The sequence below is a fragment of the Mustela nivalis genome (assembly GCF_964662115.1).
Source record: "Mustela nivalis genome assembly, chromosome: 10".
NCBI classification, from domain to species: Eukaryota; Metazoa; Chordata; class Mammalia; order Carnivora; family Mustelidae; genus Mustela; species Mustela nivalis.
The window spans coordinates 6,981,419-7,005,881 of record NC_139029.1 but is presented as its reverse complement, the minus strand read 5'-3'; the positions used below and the strand labels follow the sequence as shown (position 1 = coordinate 7,005,881).

Sequence of the window (24,463 nt, the reverse complement as noted above, 5' to 3'; positions counted from 1 at the left end):
GTCCCTTGCTTTGTTTAAAACAAAAATTTTTTTGAGTTGGGGGGTGGTCTGGAAAGGAAGAGTTAGAGTCCCTGTTCACCTCACCCCAAAGTCCTCCTCCCCCCTCCCACTCTTGTCACTGTTTCCAGCTTCCCCCTCCCGGATGAGGTTCCTTCAGAGGAGGTAGACCCCCCCTCCCCCAGAGGACAGGAGAATTGTGAAGTAGCTGAGAAAAAAATGGATGGAAGAATAAATGTCTTAAAACTTTGGTGCTTGAGACACAGCTGTTGGGAGGGGGATGAGGCTTCTAGTGAGAAAGCAGGAAGGCGAAAACTAGGCATCAGACCTTTGTGTCTTCCCTGGGAAGGACCTGCTCTTCACTGGCAGGGCAGGCGGCAAAAGACCCCTCCAGCGTTCTGGAGGAAGGAAAGGACAGAGGAGAAGGAAAGGAGAGACGACAGGAAGAAACGAGAAGTAGAGGGAGCACCGGATGTCCCAAGGAGCAATGACAATTTCTGGCATTTATCGATCACTCGCTTGGCTCAAGCACTTTTCCTGCATTAACTCATTTTAGCCTCCCAACAAGCCCAGGCGGCAGGACTATTATTGTCCCCATTTTACGGTTGAGGCAACTGAGGCACAGAGGGGTCATATGCCTTACTCAAGGTCACCCCTCTGGTGAGTAGCTAGGGTCTGACCCCGAAGTACAAGCTGTGAGCCACTTCTCCATATAGCCCCAGGATTGGAATTAGCCTCAGATCCAAAGCTAGAAATTCTCCCTCACCACTACTCAGGTCATTACCCTCACTGTGCCTCAGTTTTTCCTTCTGCAGAATGGAGGGATCGGGCTTGAGATCCTTGGGGCTGGGTGTCTGAGTCACCAGACACAAGGGTCTTATGTGTGGTAGGCCAGGACAGCAACTCCTGAAACAGGAGACTGATCTGATGGCATGGGGTGGTGGTAGAGAGTAATGGGTCAGTGGTCCATGGGAAGTGTTAATTATTGATGTGTTGCTGCGTCCTGTTAATTACAGGGTTAAAGAGGGGAGAAAATTCTCTGAACCTGAGAGGTGTGTCTCACCCTCAAATCTGCCTTCCTGTGTGGACAAATCCCAAACATGGGATTCTCAGACCCGTTCCAGGTGGGAAGGAGACAAGCTGTACTTTTGAGGGTTTTTTTGGTGTGTTTTTTTTCTCAGCTGGTCCAAAACAAGTAGAGATCACTTGGCAACTATGGGATAAGGGCATGGTTGGGCCTCCTCTCCCAAATCTGGAGGTTTTATTAGAGAACAGGGCAAATCCTGGCCACTTCAAGGCCAGAGGGCTATGGAGTCCCCAGTCTCTATGCATTTACCAATAAACTTCCAGTTTAAGGCAGGGCATGGAATGCATCCCAGCGGATGTCTCTGTCTCGGGCAATTACCATCCAGGGCTTCTGGAAACTTCGGTCCTGAGAAGCTTTGCCGAAACCTTGCAGATTAGGTCCCAAAGTCTACCAGCCATTTACTAGCCTGTGGCATTTCCTCTTAGTTTAATGCACTCTCCAAACTGAGGGTCACACTTTGAATTTATTTTCATTTATTCAACAAATCGTTTAGTTATTTCATTTACTATGGTGGTCAGCTTTTCACTTCTCTCACCACCGGAGTGTTTACCCATTTCTTTCGCTTCTTATGTTATTTCCATCACGTCCTTGTTCAGAAAGAAAACCAGGTACAGCGACTAGCTCAGTCCTGGGACAGGGGTGGCCTGGCGGAGAAAGGCAGGACCAGAGCCATGGCGCCAAGGCTGCAGCTGATCTCCAAGCTCAGCCTGGTGTGGCCACCTCAGACCAGCTGGGAGGTAGGTATGGGGACAAAGGGAGAAAAGGCAGGGGCTTCTGCAGTGGGGTTGGAAGGCCCCCCTCCCCACAGAGGCCGTCTTCCTTCACCTGGGAGGGGTAAATTAGCTTTCCTAAAAACACGTTATCCAATTGCCTGGCTTTATTCTCTTCACGGATCCTTTCACTTTCTGAAATAATATTATTCATTTGTTTTAATGCTCATTACCTTCTCGCCTTCACACCCCCTCCACCCCCAACCAGGTTCATTCTTCTCGGCCTATCTTGCTCACTTAAGGATTTATTTCTTGCACAATGGACTGAATGAAAAACTCCCTTGCAAAGAGTAAGTGCAAAGCAGATACCAAACAGTGAGAACATCACGTTCCTTTGGGTTCGACAATTCTAACATTCTAACTTGCAGAAAAGAGCTAGGTCTTCGTTGGGAAAGCGGGAAGCCGACTGGCTCTCCGGGATCAGAACAGGTGAAAAGTAACCCACTCTGCCCCTTCTCTCTAGTCCCCCAGCCTCAGCTCCTCTCAACTTGGGGGGGTGGGTGGGTGCGGAGAGCTTCTCCAGCCCCAAAAGGGAGCCCTGCGCTCAGATCCTCCTCCGCAGGCCGCGTCTCGCTGCGCGCACGAGCAGCGCTCAGCCCGGGCGGTGGGTGGGAAGAAACCGGGAGGGGAAGGTCTGGGGGTGTGAGGGTGGAGCGGAGCCCGGCCCAGCGATCCGGCCCGGGTTTTGCATGCCACCCACTCGCCCGCTCGGCCGCGGAGAATTCCATAATCACAGCGGGCGAGAGCGGAGACTGGGAGCGAAAAATCCGGGATCCGGCAACTTTGGGCAGCGCATGCGCGCCCGCGGCGCTCCATCCCAAACACACACACATTTTTCCCCCGGACTTGGAAAGTCACCCAAAGCCGCCCCAAGTGCAGGTAAGAGACTCGGCGCTCTCTCCGCCGCGGCCCCCCCACGCCCCTCAGCTCCCGGGGCCTCCCGAGGTGCTTCCCCGCCTCGCCCCCTGTCCCGGTGCAGCCCCCCAGCCCCGGGGCTGCCGCTTGCAGCCGGGAGCGGGCGAGCGAGCGAGCGAGAGAGCCAGCCAGCCAGCCTGCCTGCGCGCGGCGGCTGCCACCCAACTCCGGCAGTGCGGGAGGCAGGGGGCACGGAGGGCTGGCATCCGGGCGCGGGGCGGCGCGTCGCCCGCCGCGGCCAGGGGAATGCCCAGCGCGCGGCTCGGGTAGAGGGGAGGGCTGCTGCTCCTGGGGGTCACTTACTCCAGCTGAGGGGGCGGCGGGGTAGGGGAGAAGAGGGGGAGGTGCCAGGCGCGAGTGCAGGACTTTGCGAATAGGGTGGGGGCGCCCCCCGCGCTGCAGGCCTGGGGGGGGGCAGGTGCTCGCCAATACCGGGTAATCACTCCTTCCCCCTACGCCCCCCACCCCCACCCCCGGCTGCAGGGGTTCGAGCGCCCGTCAGGGCAGAGGAGGCAGGCGTGAGGGGTGCCTGGGGTGACTTTGCAAGACTTTGCCCAGGGGAAGGGGTGGGTGGGGAACCTCTCCAGCCGACTCTTGTGCCCCCATACCAGGGTGTAGGTGCCACCGGCAGAGGTAGGCAGTGTTCACTTAGGTGCGGGGTGCCAAGGGGTGCCTCCGGGTGGGAAAACGAAGGCGAAGGGTTGCTTGGCTGGGGGGAGCGGCGCCCCCTTTTTCATTCGTGCCTGGGAAGTTTGTCTCAAGTGCGCTGCTCCGGGCGCGGCAAGTGGCGCTCCTCACTCCCCCCACCCCCACCCCAGGCTTCCCGGGGCGCAGGGCTGGCAGTGCTGGGCACAGGGAGCCGGGGCACCGGCTCACGGCCATGCGGCTGTCCGCCAGAGCCCGCCTGGGTCCGGGGAAAAGTTCGGGGGAGTTGCCGCGGTTGTTGTGTGCGCTGGGAGAGAAGTTGCGCCCGGGGATGTGGGACTTTGGGCTGGCGGGCCGGCAGGCGGGTAGAGCGGTGCGCTCCCAGGGGCCTCAGCCGAGGTGGGAGAGGGTCTGGCGGGCTGTGCCCCAGGGTGGGCTGAGGGTGACCCCGGGGCTTAGCAGTTGCGGAGAGGAATCCGTGAATCCAGGGACGCGCGGCTGAAATAGGCACGAGGGGGAGGACAGAGAGAAGAGCAGCTCGTGGGGGACCAGGGGGGCACCGAAGGGAAGAGGGCTGGACGGACCACTCGGTCACTTGGGGTCGACCTTCAGGGCAGAGGAGCGCGTGGTGGCTAGCGGAGGAGCGTCGCGAAGCGGGGCTCCAGGGGGCGCGCCGGAATGGGGGACCGGGTCGGACCGACAGTCAGGGAGCTCCCGGGGCAGGGGGCCGAGTCGTGCGCCCGGGGTGAGCCGGCCGGGCGGAGCGGCGGCCGGTTTATTTTTACTCGGTGGCATTTGCAGAATGTGCAGCTGATGGCCGTCGGCCGCCAGGAAGTTTTGCTTTCTGTTCTTTCTCTCTTCCCGAAGCCAGCACGGCCGGGAGCGGGCGGACTGGGGAGCCGGGCCTGGGAGGGGAGGGGGCGGCTGCCGGGGTGGCAAGGTGCGGGCAGGGGCGCGCTGGGGCGGCGGGCGGGGGCTGACCGGCGAGGGCGGCGAGCGGGCGCTGGGTCGCTGCGGCGGAGCATTTGGGCGAACGTCTGTCCCCAGCGCTGGGAGCTTCTCGGCGAGGGGAACAGGTGTATGCGCCGTCAATCACGGCGGGAGGGACACTTCGGGGGCGTAGATTAAGATAATAATAATAGATTTTTCTCTAGGGGGTGGGTGCAGATTCTTCTTCCAAGTCGTCCCCGACCCAGGTCCGAAGTTGGGGGAGGAGAAGAGTGCCGAGGGAGGCAGGGGGCCGCTTCTCCCTCTACACAAGTTCTTCCGGACCCAGCCTCAGCTTGGGAAGCGGGCCCTGGGTGCGGCGAGGACCTCCTTCCAGTCCCGCTGGGGAGGGTGCGGGTGCGTGTGCGGGTGCGTATCATTTGTCCACCAGGGAAGCAGCGAGAACACCCCTCCATCAAGCCCGGAGCTCCCCCAAACCCAGCTGGATCAAGGGGCGACGGGGGGGGGGGAATTATGCGTCGCTGTCTCAGCGGAGTCTGGGGGCACGACCCCCCAGAGCCTGTGGTCGTCCGGCCAACACCCGGTACACTCAAAGAGATGGGGGCGGCGAGGGGGGAAAAGGCCAAGGGTAATCGTGAAGCAAAGTTGGTAAATTTAGGACGTCTCGGAGCTGGTACAGGCGCTCGATAAGAGCGCGCGAGGGGGACGGGGAAACAGATCGCCCGGTAAACTGGCGCGGCCCCCCCGCCCACCCCACGGCGCGCGCGCGTACACACACACACGCACACACACACACGCACAACACACGCGCGCGTGCGCGCGCGCGCACACACCCACACGCACACACACCCCACACACATCGCCGTCCTAAAGGGAGCTGTCCGGGCTGAGCAGGAGCAGCTGCGCCGGGCGTGGTGAGGGGGGTAGTTGGTCCCCGGGGGCTGCGCCCGGGCTGCGCTCCACGTGCCCAGAGGGGGCGCTGGGCTGTTCGGCGCCCGAGCGCAAAGCTCCGGGTTTGCGCCTTGGTGGCGGCCAGGAGGTGCGTCCCGAGCGGGCGTCGCGTCCCGCGCGATCTCCCGCGACTCGCGCTACCTCCCCCGACGCCAGCCGCTTTCCCACTTGCCAAACTTCGGCTGTACGGTGTGCCCCTCACTCGAGCTCTCAGACCCTCTGCAGGGCAGGATGGGGAACTTTTCCCTCCCTGTGCGGCGGCCACCGCCTCTCCGGGGATCCCGCGAGCTGGAGAGATAGCCCCCCCCCCCATCTTGTTAGCCACCTTAGAGGCGGTTAACGAGAGTTTATGGGGAATATTGTTGAACTTCAGTAATCAGGTTTCCAGCGATCTTATGCCTCCTGTTTAATTTATTAGACTAGTTATTTATTCTGTTGATGATAATCTGTTGCTGGTTTCTATGGAGATGTTAAACTGATCTCTTTCAGAAATCAAACTCCATATGCACTAAAACGTTTAAAGGGGCAGTGCCTCTCTCTCTTTCTGTCTTTTTGATTTTTGTTTTTTTAGACTTTGCACCTTGCAGAGACTTCACGTCTTTCCCTGAGTCTCCGTGCATTTTATTTCCTTCTTACGAAGGAGAGGAGCCGGGAGACTCGCGCTTTGTGGCAAGTACAGCTTATTATGGCTAGAAGAGAGCGAAGGCTTTGATCCCGAAGTTGCATCATCATTTAAAACAGATCATTTCACCCCCATCTTCCCCATCGTATAAGAGCAAAATTCTTTCAAGATCAAAGAGTCCAATCTAAAACAACAAAAAAAACCCAACTATTGTTTAAAAAAAAAAATAGGAAGTCAGTCGAATGTGAACCTCTCCTTTGTATCTGCTCCCCTTGTGTTGAAAGAATTTTTTAAATAAGAAAAACAAAACTTGTAGCTCAGCTAATTTTTCATACTTATTAATAGTTTATCTGCCCCCCCCTTTTTTTTAATTTAAAAGGAAGTTCAAAGTTAGATTTCTCTGCCTGTGGGGGTTGAGGTATATTTGCTTCTCTTTTAGATCCTGACCATCTGTTTTTGGAAAATTAGCCTCTGGGAAGAGGGGGAAAGTTTCTACTCAAACTTAATGGAGTACTTTAAAAATTTTTAAAAATATCCAAATATTTGACAGTCCTGATTTCCCCACTTTTGGGGTAGGAGGAAGATCAGTAACCTCTGTCCTGTGTATAAAAGCATATCAACTTTTTCTCCTTTTCTTCTCCTGTGTTCTTCTCAGGTATTTTTTGGTAGACTCCTGACTTTGAGAGGGTGGGTGCAGTGAATTAAGAAAGTAAGGCAGAAAAAAAAAATTATCTTGGTCTGTGACACTCTGAAAAATTGCAAACCTACTCTGAACTCAGTATTTATCACGCTGACAGATATGATACAAAGCGATTGCATTTCCTAATGATCCTCTGGGACTAAGTTGTAGGTAAAACCATTTAATGCATTTTTAATTTTAAAGTAAGGCCCGGGTTCCATTTTCTTGGAGGTGGGGGGAGTGGATGTCCCTCTCTGGAGCTGATGCTTTCTGAGTATACTGTTTTGCTTTTTCAAGAACAGTCCCCCCACCTCCACCCCTTCGCATTTCCATTTAGTTTGGGGAGGGGTGAGGCACACACAGGGCATTTGGCTTTCATAAATAAATTTATATCTGGCCAGAAGGTCCAAAGCTGAATAAGAGCACACTTAAAAAAAAAAAAAAGAAGAAGAAAGAAGCAAAAACAAACCTCAGACTCCACCCCTGCTATAGGAAATAAAACAGAGTCAATACTTGACATCCCCCCCCCCATGCCATCCTGGTTCTCTTTTACATTATTTTATTTTAGAAGGGGGTGGCGTGGTTGTTGCTTCTCAGCTCAGAGGAGAGAGGAGCCATTCCTGCTCTTTCCCCCTTCGCTATATTTTAAAAATTTGTTTGATTTGGATTGCAAACAGAACAGGCTTACGGGAGAAAAGAGCACTGTGGCTTTAAACTCAGGAGTTTGCATATTCTCCTTGTATCTTTCCCCTTTGCTAATTATTGTGTTGTTTTCAGAGCAAATATGTCATATCCATGGCGACCGGGCAGGTTTATTGTCTTTCTGAAGCAATAGCTCACATAAGTAATTAATGACTTTCTTTTTTTTCCTCTGGCTTAGGTTAAACAGATCATTCAAGGAAAGTCATATCTCTCTCTTCTCTCTCTCTCTCTCTCTCTCTTTTTTTTTAGCCCAGTGACATAAGAACATGAGTTAGAACAAGAAAATACTTTAACCAAGAAGTCAACAGCTTATTTTCCCCCATTTCTTTTAAAAGCTGAAGTGTCAGCTTTCAGACATATGAGGCTGTCATTCTGGTAGAGCCGCGAGCCGTGTAGAGTCCTGGGCTGAAAATCCATTTGAAGGTTGTACAGCAGGGGAAGTGTTGGCATGGTGGGGAGTAACCTGCAGGAATTTGCTTTTGAGGTGGGGGGGGGAAGCCCTCCAAAATGAGTATTTCTCCTGTATTTAGCAGAATTTAATTAAATTGTTTACAGGAAAGAATTAATGAGTTGGTATTAATGTGTGCCCCCCCCTTTCTTTTTCCCAGTCTAGTTAATTGGAAAGACAAAGTTTTCCCTTTTTGATTCACCTTGAGCTTCAGCTTTCTCCAGCCTTTGTCTCAAGTGTTTTTTCCTGGAAAAGTACTTTTTGGAATCCCCTCTGGTTCATATTTCCAGAATTATAGTGGAGGGGTTTTTTGTTTTTTCCCCTTAGATCCATAATTCCAAACTCCTTTCTCCTTCTCAGGAATCCACGATGATGATTGACTGTGACTTGGATTTTTTTCACTTTTGGGGGAGGGGGTGGCTTTTTGAGGATGTAACATATAGACGGCCTATCTCCTGTTATCAAGAGACAGTGTTATGGAAGGCAGAAGAAATGTTTTCCTTTAAAAAAAAAAAATCACCATGTATGTTCCATCCTTTTCAAATAGGCTTTTTTGCTAATAAGAAGTCTTATGATGTCACTCCTTAACTTTAGAAATACACTAGATGTCCAACTGATACTCTCCAGCAGCTCTCCCCCCCCCCCCCGCACAGACGTGCATTAATTAAGCATACTTGTACTGTGTCCCCCTACCCCCTTTTGAAATTCCACGTATCGCTAAGGTTTTGTGTGTGTCCTTAAGAAAGGGGAACGAGATACAGAGAAAAGCATTTCCATGATATTTATACTTGGACACAATTAAAAAGGACACCCCCCCCCACCACCACCATTTGAAGTAAGTTAAAAAAGGCCGTGACTCAACTGAATGAATCTTGAGGCTTTTGGCATTAAAAATAAAAATATAAAGCAGAAGAGAGATTTCTTTGGTATCTGGTTTCTGAAGAGCAGAAGAGAAGGCCAGGCGAGTCTGGTGCTGAGACTCAAACGGAGCTGTAATTGAGCCCGTAACCTCTTGATGTCTATATCAGAAAAGCAGACAAGAGCAGAGGGAACCGAAGAGAGGCAAACAAGCCTTGTAAAGGAGGGAGCTCACCGGGAGATGCAGAGAGAGAGAGAGAGAGAGAGAGAGAGAGCGAGCGCGATCCGGGTGGGGGGAGAGATTTAATTTATAGACATTTTAAAAACTGTAATTTCATTAGGATCTGTTCTTCCCCTTCTCTGAAGGGCAGCCCGGCAGACCGATAAGGCCGGTCCCTCTGCTGGGATGCGTGGTGTGGCTCGGTGGGCGCGAACTTGGACATCATTTTCAGCCTCTCCGGTTCCTTTCCTCGTTGTCCCATATTCTAACGGCTTCCCTGTTTTGAAATTAGAAAGTCGCACAGGGCCAGAAGTTAGCCATGGCTTCTGGGTGCCTGGGGACCGCTCCCCCACCCCTACCCCGTGGGTGCCGTGCCGTTCCTTGTGCGGGTCTGTCTCCCGCCTGGCCTTTGGCATTCTGTGTGTCTTCTGTCTGGCACTGGGCTGCCTGTGGTTCCGGCTGCAGGAAGCCACTGGCGGGGGTGGGGGGGCATCCCAGCTCTGTCCCCCAATCCCGCCGCAGTCAAGTTCACCAAGTTAAGTTGCTGTGGGCTGGGGCGGGGGGGGGGGGCGGGGGGGGGGAGCTGAAGCCTGTCATAAATTCTGCAGAAATTAATCAACCGTTTAAGAGCCGGACGTTAACGAGGTTGTGCAGGCAAGCCGGGCCCTTCTCCAGTTCCCCCTGCTCAAAGTCCAGCAGAGTGAGGGGTGGCCTGGAGGGTGAGGAGTGGAACGGGGAGGGTTGTGTGTGTGTGTGTGTGTGTGTGTGCGTGTGTGTTTAATCTCAATAATTGAGAACAACTAGGGAGAGGGAAGAAGAGAAAGGGATTTATGGAATATCAATCCTCAAGTGCCCTTGGTCCATATTGTCGGAATTTTTTTTCCTTTTGGTCTGGATTTGTCCTGTGTGTCTTTGGTGGAAAAGACACGTAGAGAAAGAGAGCAAAGGGGGGGGGAGGGAGGGATAGAGAAGAGAGAGGGAGAGAGAGAGAGAGAGAGAGAGAGAGAGACGTGTGGCTCCTTTGGAACTCATTATCATTCTTAATAAGCCTTAAGGAATAAAGAAGAGCGTGCAGTGTAAATGCTGGGTAATCCTAACACTTCTCAGGTGAGAGGAGTCTTGAGGACACAGAAAAGAGAGAGCAGAGGAGGGGGGCAAGCAGTCCTGGGGGAGTGGTGGGCCCAGCGTTTGGGAGTTTCTGTGGGAGGCCTGGAGGCTGGGGTGGGGGGGAACCCAGAGGAGCCCGCCAGCCGGTTGTCTGAGAGGACACTGGGCATCTCCAGGAGAGGGTGACTCGCTGAGGCGAGGAGCAGGGCTGAGGGTATCATCGGCACTGGGTCTGCCCCTCCTTGGGTTGGGGTGGGGAGCAGGCGCACGGGGCCGTTCCTCTTTCCCGGGCCCTGTCTCCCCCGCAGGCTCAGCCCCTGGCGCCCTGGCCTCAGGTCCCTGGAAGAGGAGGCAGGGTGGCTTGTCCTGCTCCCTTGGGCCCCCCTGCATTGTCCGCCCTGGTAAGCGGGAGGGACAGAGCCGCGGCCAGAGCTCAGCTCTGGACACTAGGTGGCTTAGAGGATCTTCGAGGTTTTCCAAGACAGCCGCTGGCTTCCTCTCTCCTCCCCCGCTGGTGGGCTCTGCCGTGCCTGTCCTCTGTCAGGCCTGCGGCTGTCCTGGCACACTGGCAGGAGGGTGAGTGGGCCTTGGCACAGGGGCTTGGCACAGCTCCCGGGGCCAGCGCTCCTGATGACCGGCTTCCCGGCCAGGCGAGGAGGAAGCCCCCGGGGGCCAGAGAGGCAGCTGGTCAGGGCCACTGGAGAGGGACAGTGGGGGCATGCAACACTGCTGAGCCCACCGTGCTAGTGGTCTGGGAGGGTGTCTCTGCTTCTTCCTCTTTTGAGTTCATGTGCCCCCTCTGAGAATCCTCTTCATAAAACAAGATCTCCTAAGCATAAATACTGCTTATTGTTTGAGGGGTTTCACAGGTCTTATAAACCCAGCTAAGGACCCTCTAGGGTCCCTGGCTCTGGTGGGCTTCTTTCCAATTCTCCAGGACTGTTTTTGGGGGGTGTGGTAAGGAAGTGAGGAGCCCATTCACACCCCTGCCTACCTCCATACGGGGGGAGTAGAGCCACGTCCACTGTGATCCAGGGTCTCCCGCAAGTGGACTGGGGCCAGCACTCAGAGTCCCGCCTGAAGAACCCACACCTGCTCAGGTAGATTCCCCTCTCCGGGACAAAGGCAGCCTCCCCCCTCATCTGGCAGGCATACTATAGGATTTCTAGGGTTATCTGAGGAAGGGTCTTAGCCAAGGTCATGTCCAAACCTTGGATGATTTTCTCTGGGGACAGAGCAGGCAAGAGATAAAATTCAGGTTTGACTTACAGTAGGCAGGTTGTGTGTATGTGTGTGCGCGCGCGTGCGTGTGTGTGTGAGAGTGTGTGTTTTAACTCTGTGTTTCGTTTGGAAAGCAACTTCTGGGGAGCATGCAAAAGGGGGTGCGTGGGAGTTGGAGATGAAGGCTGGTGACTGAGCTGGTGTGAAACCCGGAGGGAGAGCAGGACGGGTTAATGGCGGGTGGATTCTGCTTTTCTGTTGTTTAAAAGCAGTAATGACCAAATTGCATGCCCTGCGTGTGCTCGCTGACGAGATTTACCGAAAGGAAGGCGCACGGCTTCTCTGCTGGTCTCGGGGTGGGTAAGCGCGTGTGTGCGTGTGCATGTGTGAGCGTGCGTATGTGTGTGTGTCTGTGTGTGATGGGAAGGCGGGGTGGGGGAATCAGCTCTGCCAGGCTGGCACCCTTCCCCGGCACTAATTGCTGGCAGAGTACCCACGGGGGCCGCTCCAGCGTCTCCAGCTCCGCCTGCCCCCCTCAGCCCTGGGGAGCTCAGCTGTGCAGCTCACTCGCTATGTGAGGGCCATTTCCGGGCCCACTAGTCCCAGAGGCTCCTTTGGGAATTTCAGGGAAATCTGATCCCTCGGGGGACCATGGGCCGAGCCCAGCATCCCTGGTCTGGCATGAGGGGACGGGGTGGGACCTGGGTGGTCCGGAGCCCCACTGAGGCCTAGTTGTAGGGGTCAGGGGACCGCATTCCCAGTCTGGCTCTGCAGTAAATCACTGTGTGGTCTTGGGCGAGTCATTTGACCTCTCTGGGCCTCGGTTTCCTCTCTTATCAAATGGCCTCCGACCCGATTTCCCTGACAGGGTCGCTCTGCCGGTCAGCTGGCCTCGTAGCTGTGAACATTCGCTGAAACCGTGAAATGTGATGGAGAATTGATCACGGTCTCATCAAGCGCAGGGTGCCCCCAGCATCAGATGAATCCGTTTTATGTAGTAGGGTATCAGGGATTCCAGAAAGCCAGGGGCCTGGACATGGTGTGTGCGGTGCTGGGGCTGCATGTTTGTATCAGGTTGTGTTTTTTGGTTCTCATCCTCGGGAGCTTGGGGCTGAGTTGGGGGGCAGGGTGGATAGTTGCTTTTCAGGCAGGATGAGGGAATCCCTTGAAGAGCTGTGTATCTTTATAGATCATGCATTCTGAACCTAATTACCTGGGGATCAAAGTCATATCCTTACATCAGTTATTTAACTAGCCTGTGCCTCAGTGTTCTCATCTGTAAAATGGGGATAACACTGCCAGCCTTGTGGGGTTGATGTGAGGATCTGATGAGCTGAGACTTGCGAAGTATTCAGAACTGGCCTGGCCCCTGTGTGTGATTCAGACTCGCATGGGAGGGAGTGTGGACACACCTGCTGCCCACCAGGGCGTGCTGTGGGCGAGAGAGAAGGGAGAACCCACTTTCTATATCTGGGGGCTGGGACTCCCGAAGGTGTGGGGTGCGATGGTGTTCATTAGAAATTCTGAGTTTGCATTTTCTCTTTTGGGGCTACCCTGAGGCCTCCTGGTGGTTTTGGCGACGAGTCAGAAGGTGTCGAGAAGCGAGATTGTGCCCACCTTTGGCTTCCCACCCCAAATGGGAGAGGGGTCATTGGTTTCTTGTCCTCCATGTGGCCAGAAAAGATGTTTCTGGAGCTGGGGAGGCAGGGAGGCTCATCACAGGAGCTTTTGGGGACGGGAGGCAAGGGGGTTGGTGGAGGAAGCCCCTGGGAATAGCTGTAAGGTGCTGGGGGCCCGCGAGTTTCATGCAAAGAGCTGGCGGGCCCTGGATGCCAGCGCGTGTGGGCTGCTGTGGCAGAGATGACATGGAAGACGACATGGACAGCAGAGGGGTAAAGAGCCTTCTTTTGGAGTCAGGCTGGATCCAATGTGAACCATGTTTCTCTTGCTTAGGCAGATTAATTTCTCTAATCCTTTGTTCCTGCATCTGTAAAATGGGGTTGGAAAAGAGAAAAGGACAGTAGTCATCGCCCCCATTCACTGAGGTTTGACTTGGAGAAATAATTTCATTATTTCTTAGCCCGGGGAGCAGCACACAGCGGGGACTGCGGGGTCAAAATTCGAGGAGCAGCAGGCTTTGAGCCCGAGCTGATCCCTGGACTGTCTCGCACTGAACGCTAAGCTCAGTGCTCAGACAGAGGGCAGAGCTGGAGGGAAACAGGCATGGTGGGGATGGAGCCCAGGCTTTCCCCCGCTGCCCTTGGGTGGTCCTGCCATGGGGAGCAGCCCAGGGGGGGGGGCCTGAGGAGATGGGGAGGGAGGGGCCGGGAGAAGAAGCAGAGGTGGCTTGGAGGTAGTGACCTAGGGAGCCAAGGACGTGGGGGCTGCGAAGCAGGGGGCACTGGAGGGGCGAGGGGCACTTACAGAAGATGAGGTGTGTGAATCGCCACCAGCCTCTCCCATTTCACTGTGCTATGCCAAAACACCCCGGTTCTTGTTTCACTATCTGCGATCTGGGAGCAGGTTAATTTCCATGACGAACTCCAGGCCACGTGCTCAGAGGATTTATCTAATTAAACTGATGCTTTTTTTTTTTTTTTTTGCTAAGAAAGAAAGGACAGAAGGGAGGGAGTAAAGAAAGATAGGAAGAAAGGAAAGGAAGAAGGAAGAAGAAATGGATGGAGAGAAGGAAGGATGGAAGGAGAGGAAGGGAAAGAAAAGAAGAAAGAGAAGAAAAGTAAAAAGAAAGATGGGAGCGAGCGAGCGAGGGAAGGAGAGAGAGAAGTTGGAGGCAGACCTGTGATTTTTGGAGGGCTCTCCCAGGATGGAGGAGAGGCTTGGTGTCTGAGCAGGGACCTTGCAAGTGGGCCCCACTTCTGTCTTTTGACGCTTTTAAGTTTATTTCCCACATCGCTCTTGGCTGGGAGCGAAAGGGGCAGCTCGGGGGATTCTGCATCTGGACGGGCCAGTCCGGCGGCCCCTAGCCCACGTGGCAATTGAAACGAACTGAAGTGAAAAATTCAGTTCTTCTGTGAACTAGCCCCATGTCAAGTACTCCACGGCCACTCGTGGCTACTATGTTGGGCCGCACAGATAAGGAGCATTTCCAGCATCACTGGCAAATTCTGTTGGACAAGGGGGGTATGAGAGGGGTGGGAGCTTCCCTCCAGTGGGCCTAGGCTAAAGGGATGCAGGAGCCCCCAGAGGACAGTGACGGCAGCCAAGACCTTTGTGGTGCTGGGCCCTCCTCTTCTCTAGAATCTCCTACAGGTTTCCTCTCTCCCAGGACAGGGCAAGGTGGTGGGGGCTACGGTTGGCAGAATGGGATTTAAATTCTTTTCTCGCTCGCTGTCTTTTTGACTTGGGGCGGGGGTCGTAACTGTCCGATTGTGTGGACGCGGGCTACCAGGACACCGCATCTGCTCGGTGGGTCTTTGGGGTCATTGCCTGAACCGATGGGTGAGAGCACTTAGTAGAGCGCTGGGCTCATCGTGAACACTTGGAAAACGGGGACCCCGGTTTTTATAATAATTATATTATTACTGTTGATATTATTTTAATGTGATTATTGGAGAGCTTTTGCAGCTGCCAAGTTCTTAGGGACATTCCCAGGCCACATGCTAATTTCTCTACAATCAACACTTTCCAGAATTAGGTTAAATGGAGCCTACCCCCCATATACCCCTCCACCCCCCGACTCCCCACCGCCCGCCCCGGCCAAAATCCCTACCTTCTGGGAGCCTAAGTTGGATCTCTTTCCATCTCTCCCCATCCCTTCTTTTTCTGGGCAAAAAGAAGAGTTGGAACTGCCCTAGAGTTAACTCTCGTAAGCCTTTCTACTTGTGAGACCCCTACTTTTCCCAGCACACAGAAAATTGTGCCCATGCGTGTGTGTACACACAGACACACACACACGTGCACGTGCGCGCGCACACACACACACACACACACACACACACACTTCTCTACTGGCCAAAATACATTTAAAAATAAATAAATAAAACAACCACCCAAAGTATTAAAATAGGGGAGAGCAGATGTGGCCCAGGCAGGGTTGGCTGGATTGTTTGGGGCTGAGGGTGGGGGCCGTGGCCTCTGGGAGGGACGTGTGTGTTTATTCCTGGACATTGCCCAGTGCCCTGTGTGCTAATATGGAACTGAAAAGTCCCCTGTATTGTGTAGGCTCCTTTCCCCGTGAAAAGGCAATTGAGTCAGTGAGTTCTGAATGGATTGGAGCTGACAGTAAATGAGAATTTGGCAGTGGGTAGAAAACAAGCTCCCCCACCCCTGCCCTCCACCGAACGCTAATTCACTCGTCTCTCCCTAAACCCCCAAGGCTCGTCAGGTTTTTTAGAGGGTTTTGGGGAAAAAAAAAAAAAAATCACTGTTTCCTTTCGTACATATCCACATTATCAGCAGGGGTTCGGCCCCAACCTGCCCACTTCCCCAGGGATGGCCTCACCCCCTCCCCGTCGCCTCAGTGGCTCCGCCAGTGATCCCGAATGAGTTAAAGGCTGAATCAACTCGAGACCCAGCTGTACGTTTTACTCTGGGTTCCTGAATGAAGCGATGTGCTGTGCTCAGCACGATTGGAGACTGTCTGCCCCGGGTGGCCCACCAGGCCCCCACCCTGCTAGGCTCCACAGGCTTCCACGGGACCCGATCCTGGCCACGGGGGAGCCTTGTCCAGGGGTCCCCACCTCCAACCTCCATGACAGACCTATTTGAATTTTAAAAGAAAAGGGGCCTCATCTTGAGCTGGTGTCACACCTGGTCTGCAAAGAAGGTGCACAGGTTCGATGGTTTGGATGTACCGTGGCCCTGTTCTTCCCCCACAGCCCCCACCGTATTTCCCCTCTCCGCCACGCACACACGAGTAAGTTGGTCAACAGACATTTACTTGTACTTGGCCCTTGTGATGGTCCCATGTCCCTAGACCTCCCCACTTCCACATGCCCAAGAGAGCCAGGGACGGACATAGCCACCTTACAGGTGTAAGGTCTGTATGTTTCTAAAGCGGTAGCTCATTCACTCGACCCTCCTCCTCTCTCGGTGGGGATGTGCAGTACCTCTTCTTCCTCGGGGGCAAGAGGCAAGGAGAAGCACTCATTTTGGCAGGATCACAGCCTGATTTGCGGGGTGGGTCCTGTGTCCCCCAGGAGCTGCGGATGCCTCTCAGGAGGTCCCTTTCTGGAAGAGGTCCCGTGGAGTGCGGGAGAATGGCCCCCTTGCCGAGGCACTGTGGGATCATTGAGTGCAACGTTAAAATTCCTAGTTCCTTCTTTATTAGTACTGTGACTTTAGGCACGTCCCTAACCCTTGCAAGGCTCAGTTTCCTTCCTTGTAAAAGGAGAGCGATCATAGTGCCTCCAGCATTCGGTTGCTGCTGGGATTAAATAAAATAATGCTGGTGAGGCCCTTGGCGAGAGGCCTGGCGCCTTGAACTAGGGGTAGCCATGAGGGCGGCCATCGCTATGATGACTCCTCCCTCCCCGTCTGTTATCAGGAAGGCGGGAAGGTGGAGGACTCAGGCCTGTTGCTGTATTCAGCTTCCAGGACGCCCCGGGCCAGGCTGGAGCCTTGGCACCCCAGCCCGGAGGCCATGGCCACCAGAATTCTGCCGAAGCATACTTGCCTAACCAGCAGAGTGAACATGAATATGAACGAGTTGGCCCAGTACAGAGCACTGGAGGGGAGCAGGGAGAAGGCTTGCCACACGCAGGGCTGAGTTCACAGACCCCCCCCAAAAGTGGCAGCCCCTGGGCTGGCCTGGCCTGCCTGACTCAGGGAGGTGTTGGCTCCCAGACGCTGGCACCATCTTGATTCTCCTTGGCCTCCCCTCTGCGGTCGGGAGCATGGCCCTTGCCCTCCCCCAGGAGCAGGTGGCCTTTGCAGCCTGGCACCTGTTCCTGGACGGCGGCTGCCAGGAAGGCGCAAACCTGGGGATCGCCCAGTGTGTCTGCCGAGTGAGTCCTTCCGCGAGGCCAGTTTACTCCCTGGAGGGGCTCGCCTGGGCCTGACCTGGTGGAGGAGGTCAGAGCAGGGCTCGTGTCGTCGTCCCCGAGACCCCCCTGCCCTGCAAGCCCTCCAGGTGAGTCCCAGGAGGGTCCCAGGAGAACTGGGACCAGCAGCCTGAGGGCTGTGTTGGGGACTTGCTGGGGGAGTGCCGGGAGCCAGGAGAAGGGGTGAAGGATGTAGGAGGAAGGTGGAGAGGATGCGGGTGAAGCCTCTTGCTTTTGTCCCCAAGGGGCAGCAAGCAAGCGGAGGTGATTTTACCTTTTCAGTTTATTAAAAGGGGAAAGAAATAGACATTTTCTGAGTGCCAACCAGGTGTCAGATGCTGGACCGTGACGTTCTGTGGGACTGAAGGACACAGGGCAGGTGGTGGCTCGACCCCTGCTGTACCAGTCCTGAAATCAGGCTCAGAGAGGCTAAGTAGTTCACCTGAGATAACCCAGCTACCTAGAGGAGAGCCAGCCTTTGAACGCCGGCTGATACGATTCTGATGCTTATGTTGATTCTGATGATTTTTGATGTTTTTCTCCACGTGCTTGGAGAATATCACCATATTTTAAATAGTTTTTGAGAATAAAAAAAGGGAAAGCATTCACTCGTAATTTGCCTATTGTAATATCACCTCCTTTTAGCATTTAGTATCTTCTGGTGTCTTTTTCCCCTCTTTGGTGACTGTCTATACTTGTATAATATACATTTTACATAATTATAATCATGAGAGAATATGGTTTTAGTTGAGAAGTAAGAGGGTCTCCTGAGCTGGGGTCACCGGGGAGTGATTGATTCTTAGCAAAATGGAAACCTGGCTTTGGCCCTGAGCCATCTTTTCCGTAACGAGGTTCCTGAAGTTGCATCGGAAAAAGCAAACTGGGTGAATGGAGAGGCAGAGAAGACCCTTGCGTTCCCTCCTGGGCTGATCGGGCGCAGTTAAGTGGTAGAATTTTCCTTTTAACTCACTTCCTCCTTGCTTTTGACAAATGGGAATATTTGTACCATTTTCCCGAATGACCTCCTCTCCTTGGGGTAATGAGAAAATGAAAGTCTTTGCTAAGTGCTTTGCGATATTCAGATATAAAAATGGAGAGCGGAGTGTTGTCATGGGCCTTTTGCTGCCAGGGCGCTTTATAAAGAGGAAGTACGGCTCGTGGGGGTGAAGGTCAGCATCAGGTTGAAGGCCGTTGCTGGAACCAGCGTCTCCCTGGGCAGGAGGGCAGAGGCGTCTGTGGCCCCGTACAGGATGGGGAGGGTTTTGGTGGAGCCTCTGCCTGTCTTCCAGGTTCACACTCCAAGGCCAGGGTGATCCAGATCATTCGGGCAAAGCCCCCACCGCGGCCACCAGTATGTGGCTAAATGGTTCCATTCATGGAAAGGTCTCCCGCAGGCCCCCTTCTCCCCCTCTGGCTTCCTAGCGTCAACCCAAGAACAACAGGGCCGAAGAAATACTGTGTCACCTCTACAGGTAATAATGTTGAAGATGATTTCGAAACATGGGAAAATGTTTATTACCTGAGTGAAAAAAAAAAAAAAAAAAACACCGAAGGCCAAGTATACGCCACTATAGAAACTATATAAAAATCACAAATGCATACGGACGAAGCTTGGAAGGTAATCCTCCAAAATGAAAATTACAGCGTGAGCGGTGGGACCACGGTGATTTGTTTTTTATTTCACAACATTTTCTTTAAATTCCCCCCTGTGATTAAAAACCAACAAAGCCAACGTGGCGGCCCAGGAGGGAGCCCGGGGAGGGGGAGGGGGCGGGGCAGCGCCAGGCGGGAGGGCGCCTGCTCCCACGGCCCCCGCAGGGTGCTGAGCTCACCGGCTGTGGCAGCGGCAGAAACCTATGAGATCTCCAGAAGCCGAGGCGTATCGGTGACTCAGACCTTCGTGTTATGCTGTTCAACAATAGCTTTTGTCCTTTGCCCAAAACCCTAGGCCAGTGTGTTAAAAAAAATTATAAAATTATGAGATAGTTTGTACTTTCCTTCCCAGCCCGTGCTGGCCTCGGGTGCTTTATTTATTCAAGGTGGGGAGGCAGGGAGGGCGGGGTGGGGGTTGAGGGGCAGAGAGAAAGGAGAAGAAAAACAAGGTAGAACTCGGACAAGGCCCAAGAAACGTTTGAGGCTCACCAACAAACTTTCTTTTGTTTCCCCCTGGGGAGAAAAAAATAAGGCGGAAAAAATGCAGAGGACCAGTTTGAACCAAATAAAGCTCCTCGTGTATTGTGCATGGGGTTGTTTCTTACAGTGGGTTTTGCCCTTTGTTAAGTAAGAAAGCTATTGCATGAATCTCATCTCTGGGCCAGAACATGATGAGGGCAGGAACCGAGGGGCCTGAGCCGAAAGGGCTGGAGCAAGGACAGCCAGGTTGGGCTCTAGTGAACGTCAGTGTTTCTCTTGGCTCTTCTGGCCAATCATGCCTAACTGCTAACAGCCTTTGCCCCCACTGCTGGCTGTGTTAAGAGAGATTCCTACCTCCTGGTGTCCCTGAAGCAGCTTTGTGCGAGTGGGGCTCAGAATTCCATGTGAATCGGGAACAAGGATGAGTTTGGCTTGGACCAGCTTGGAGCAGAATGATCCTCCCAGTGTCCATTGGAAGAGGTTTTAAGCTTGAGATCCAGGAAGAAAGACCTTGGGAGGGTAGAGTGGGGAATGGGGAGGGGGACATGGGTGATTGTGCATGTCTAATAGGGTGTGAGTGATATTGCGTGTGGTTGTGTGATTATGTATGTGACTATGTGTGCGTGTGCATGTGTTTCCCCCGACCACTTTTTTCCCTAGTTGTAATGGCTGGGCTAAGCAAGGCTTATGGGGGAGGGGGGCTGCTTTACATCATTTTTTTTCCTGTATTACCTTGTCTGCCTGCCCCAAACCATTTCTCCTAATGAACCCCTCAGGCGATCTGGACCCTGGGCGGATTGGTGATTCTTTCTTCAAAGGATTCCATCCATAGGCATAATCCAGGTTCTTGGCAGTGGTTTGACCAGTAAGAGAAAGGAGTCTTTTGGGTTAGAGGCAAAGACGCAGAGGTCTGTGGCAGCCTGGACTGGAACTCAGGTGTCTATGTCTGAGGCCCTACTGGGGCCCCGGCCCTGCCTCCCCAGTCCCGCCTCGTCTAGGCCATATTGGGATTTGCTGTTGAGGTTCCAGCTTTAATGGGCTTTCTTGATCTTCTAGTCGCAGTGATCATGCCTGCGAAAAAGGCAGTGCAGATGCTATTGTGCCTCTTTCACAGATGGAGAGACTGAGGCCCAGAGAGGAGAGGCACCTTGTCCACAATCACACAGCTAGTCAGTGACAGATCTGGAACCAGGACAGTGTTTGGGGCCACTTGGAAACATGGTCATCTGTACCAGTGGCTCGGGGCAAGGCTGGCTGGTCCCAGACAAGGAATTCTGCTTTTTTTTACCTCTTCCGGGAAACAAAGGGACCCTCTTGGAGCATCAGACGCTTTGTGGCTGTGGTTGGAGTGACCGGTCTGGTTTTAGGGTCTGTCTCTGTGGAAGAAAGAGCACTGGAGGGCGAGCCCCCTGCCTCTGTCACTGTGAGCAGCCACGTCCCAAGCCCTCAGCTTTGCTGTCTGTATGCAGAGTCAGAGGCTGTCCCCAGTGGTTCCAGTCCTGTCCCACATCAGGACAGCTGAGCTTCCTGCCATAATCCAGTCCCCAGCCATGCCACGCAGCAAACCCTCTCCCACAACCTGTCAAACGAGAGGCACCAGTCTCCTCAGGGCTTCCACGAGCTCCTGGCCCCTTTCTTATGCCAAGAAGAGCCTCTGCCGACTTGTGAAGCAATGCCCCGGCCCATGCCCCATGCACCTGCTTATTGATAACCGCGTCTCTGAATGTGCCTTGTGTTCGAGCCCTTTGGTTTGAACTTGCTGAGCACTGAGAGGCTGGGGCGTGAGGAAATACGAGCAGGGGAGAGAAGTGGTACCCTCTGACCAGAGGCAGCTGTGGTGAAGGGGGTAGGCGCCATGCCCAGGGTGAGCGCCATCTGGGCGGGAGGCCTGTCTTCCAGCTGTGGGGGCTCCGGAAGGGCAGAGCCTGGGAGGAATGATTTTGAAGCCACTACTATGGAGATTAAGGGGATGAGAATGTAAATCTCAAGTAAAAAGGTAATTGAATGTAATAGCAAACACTGCTCGCGCTATGTTAATTTTAGCTCTTCCCCTGGATACAAGGCGCTGTATTAGTGTTTTATTACCATTTTGTTTGCACTAATAAAATAGTAAAATTTATTTCAAGGAAGTTGAAGGATGGTTTTACAATGCAAATTTGAAGAAATTGGACTTTTCATTTATGCCTCTGCTATTTTAAACCCTGACGGGTGTAAATTAGCTACAGGGACCGAGCAGACCCCACTGATGGGGACTTGGGAGGCGGGAGCCCTGGCAGAGGTTCCAGACTCCCTCAGAGCAGGAAGCAGACCGCGTTCCACAGAGAGGCTGGAGGGGCACAGAGGTCTTACTGGGTGGATGGGGAGGTGGGTGAGGGCGTGTCAGGCACGAACGACTCTGGGGGTAGGCAAGCATGTCACTCACTGAGCCTGTGGGGAGACACACGTGGCCACAGACCTCAGGGCTGTGTCTTTCCTCTCTGCCCTTTGGCCTCCTTCCTGTCTTGCTTGACATTGAGCCTCGATTAACCAGGTGACTCCTCAGAAGGAACTGAGCAACTCTTTCCTCTGCGCCTAGAAAGGAGGGGTAGACCAGATGTCTGGTCCTTTTTTTTTTTAAGATTGTATTTATTTGTTTGACAGACAGAGATCACAAGTAGGCAGAGAGGCAGGCAGAGAGAGAGGAGGAAGCAGGCTCCCTGCTGAGCAGAGAGCCCGATGCGGGGCTCGATCCCAGGACCCTGGGATCATGACCTGAGCTGAAGGCAGAGGCTTTAACCCACTGAGCCACCCAGGCTCCCCCCCATCCTTTTCTCTAAGTGGCTGACAATTGAGGGGAGTCATGGGGTGTGGGCGAAAGACCTGAGGCTAAAAGGAGCTTGGGGAAAAGGACCAAGGCAGGACACTAGTCCATGTTCCAAGGCACGTTCCCCTTGTCTGTTCTTCCTTCTGACCTGTGCATACTTAAGAGAAAGAAAGCAAAACGTTTTTTGGTAAAAGCCAGCATCCCATCAGGTTGCGCCCAGGTATGGTCATATTCATGAACAGAAAGGCTAGAGAGCTGAATTAAAAAAAAAAAAAAAAATCCAGTTGTCTGAGTTTTAGGGAACATGATGATGGCATAGGAAGGTGGAGAAGAGAAGGAAACAGGAGATCGGAGAGTTTCATTTTGAGTTTTGGGTGAAGGCTTCAGGTTGGTTCTTGTTTTATCCAAACCGGTTTGTTTATCTCTGAGAAATTATCAGCAGCAGTGGCCCGAAGCAATGCACTGGGGGACCAGCTTCCAAAGGGTAGGGACCCGAACAAGTGTACCGATGTCTGGCGAGGTCTGTGACACGTGTTGCCCAGGGTTCTCTGGCCGCCTGCCTGATGTGGGGGAAACTGAGCTGGTGACACCGGTTTCCAGCCCCAACCCTAGGTCCTATGGGTTTTTTGTCAGTGTGTTCTCTGTCTCTCATCTGGGAGTGTAGTGTGTGTGTGTGTGTGTGTGTCTGTGTGTCTGTGTGTTTAATGCAAAGATTCAAAGTGTTGATACTGGCAAGACCAGAGCTGAGAAACTGGAGGAGAATGGTGGCAGAAGGCAATCGGAGATTCCTTTGACTGCAGACGGTGTGAGCTCTGGGTGTCAGCACTCTGAGTTTGCAGGGAACTTGGCACTGGAGCAGAGGAGGGTGGGCACCAGCTATAGTCAGGCCTACAGGGTCATTTTTGGAGCAGACTGGGGTGCCGGGAAATCACCACGGGTCAGGCTTCCAGCAGCAAAGCCAGCACCCCACACTGTTTTGCTTAAGGCAGGAAAGTTCTGCATCTGGGCCTCTCAGCTTCCTTTTGGATCCAGGGTCTGTAGGTGGCATTTCTTGGGATCATGGTGTTCCTGCAAAAGACAAGGGACTCCAGACCCAGCCCTGTAACAGGCCAGGAACCTCTTTGTTCCCCTGTTGGGTGCTGCCCAGGAGGCCCCGGTGGCTGAGGGGACAGAGAGGGGGAGGACCTGAGCTGGCTGAAGCAGCCAGGGTGAGAACAGCTTTGAGAGGGTTGCTGAAAGAAACCAGAGATGAGGACACTGAAAAAGAGGTGCGACTTTGCACTTTTGAAATAGTCTCCGATTCTCAGGGAGCAGAGAGGTGCGCTGCTGTGTACCCAAGCATTTAGAGAGTGCATCAGGTGGGGGGGGGCGGGTTACACTCTGGGTGGATTTCAACCCCAATCTGTAATTACATCAAGGAGCAGACAGAAATGGGAAAAGCAGATTAGTGGTGTGGCCTGCTTGGGCCTAGCGGTGGAAGTGTCTCCCGGAGCCCCTCTCAGGCTCAACCTCTGTGCCACGATCCTAGCCAAGGTGGTTCGCTCCCGACCACCCCAAGGAACAGCCAGGACCCTGGGCACCTCTTTTATTTTCGTCTGCTCTTAACGGCCCCCAGACCACCCCTGGAGAGTTGAGGCTCCTCCGTGCAGCTCGAGGGCTGCTCCCTGTCCTCCCTGCTTCCTCTCCACGCTGGCTTCCGCATGTCAGTTCCAGCCTGCAATAGAAGGACCGGACTTTCTTCTCAGCGCGAGGTCTGTGCACGTGTGTTGGAGAAAGAGAGTGACCCTAGAGGACACTGCGGGTCGCTCTCATAGGTGGCATTGGTAAGCCCCAGAAGCTAGCTCCCTGTCTGCTGCTTTGTCCTGTTTGGTTTGGGGGAGCCTGTGGCCTGGTCCACAGCGTCTCCCCAGATGCCATTTTAATCGGGTGAAAAGGTGGCCAGAACTTCTAGGTCTTTGGCCCACAAGCCCGTGACCCTTCCTGTCATCCTACTCAGCCCCCTGGGGTGTGACGGTGGCATCCCCAAGTATTGCAAACCCCCGGCTCACCTTTCCCTTCTCCCTGCCCCCCTTCCCTGCACCTGTCAGCTGTTTCATTGACTGTCTGGCTTGGCTGCCACCCATCCTACCTCCCAGGCCAGCTCCTCCCCCGCCCCCCTCCCCCCAGGCCCACACTCCCTCCCTTCCTGTCTCTGCCCACGTCTGTCTCTACCTGCCCGTCGCCGGCACACCTGAGGATCCGAGGCTGCCTAACGGAGTGCGGGGATGGTTCAGGGTGTTTACCAGACAGCAGGGATAAGGTATTAAATCCTGTTGCTGTCTTCCCAGGGCCAGGTTCCTCAGATGGTTTTCCAAA

The 24,463-nt window shown here is 53.9% G+C and overlaps 1 protein-coding gene across 2 annotated transcripts in view; it reads left to right on the top strand.

Annotated features, from left to right (window-relative positions):
* The first annotated feature begins 2,631 nt into the window (after positions 1-2,631).
* The window catches only part of CASZ1 (castor zinc finger 1), a 144,131-nt gene continuing 122,299 nt past the window's right edge, over positions 2,632-24,463 (top strand). The window contains exon 1 of one of the 2 annotated variants that reach the window (XM_082687595.1): positions 2,632-2,733. The gene's annotated coding sequence lies outside the window, so the exon portion shown is untranslated. The remainder of the gene's footprint in view (positions 2,734-24,463) is intronic. The other variant, XM_082687597.1, reaches the window with a different exon arrangement.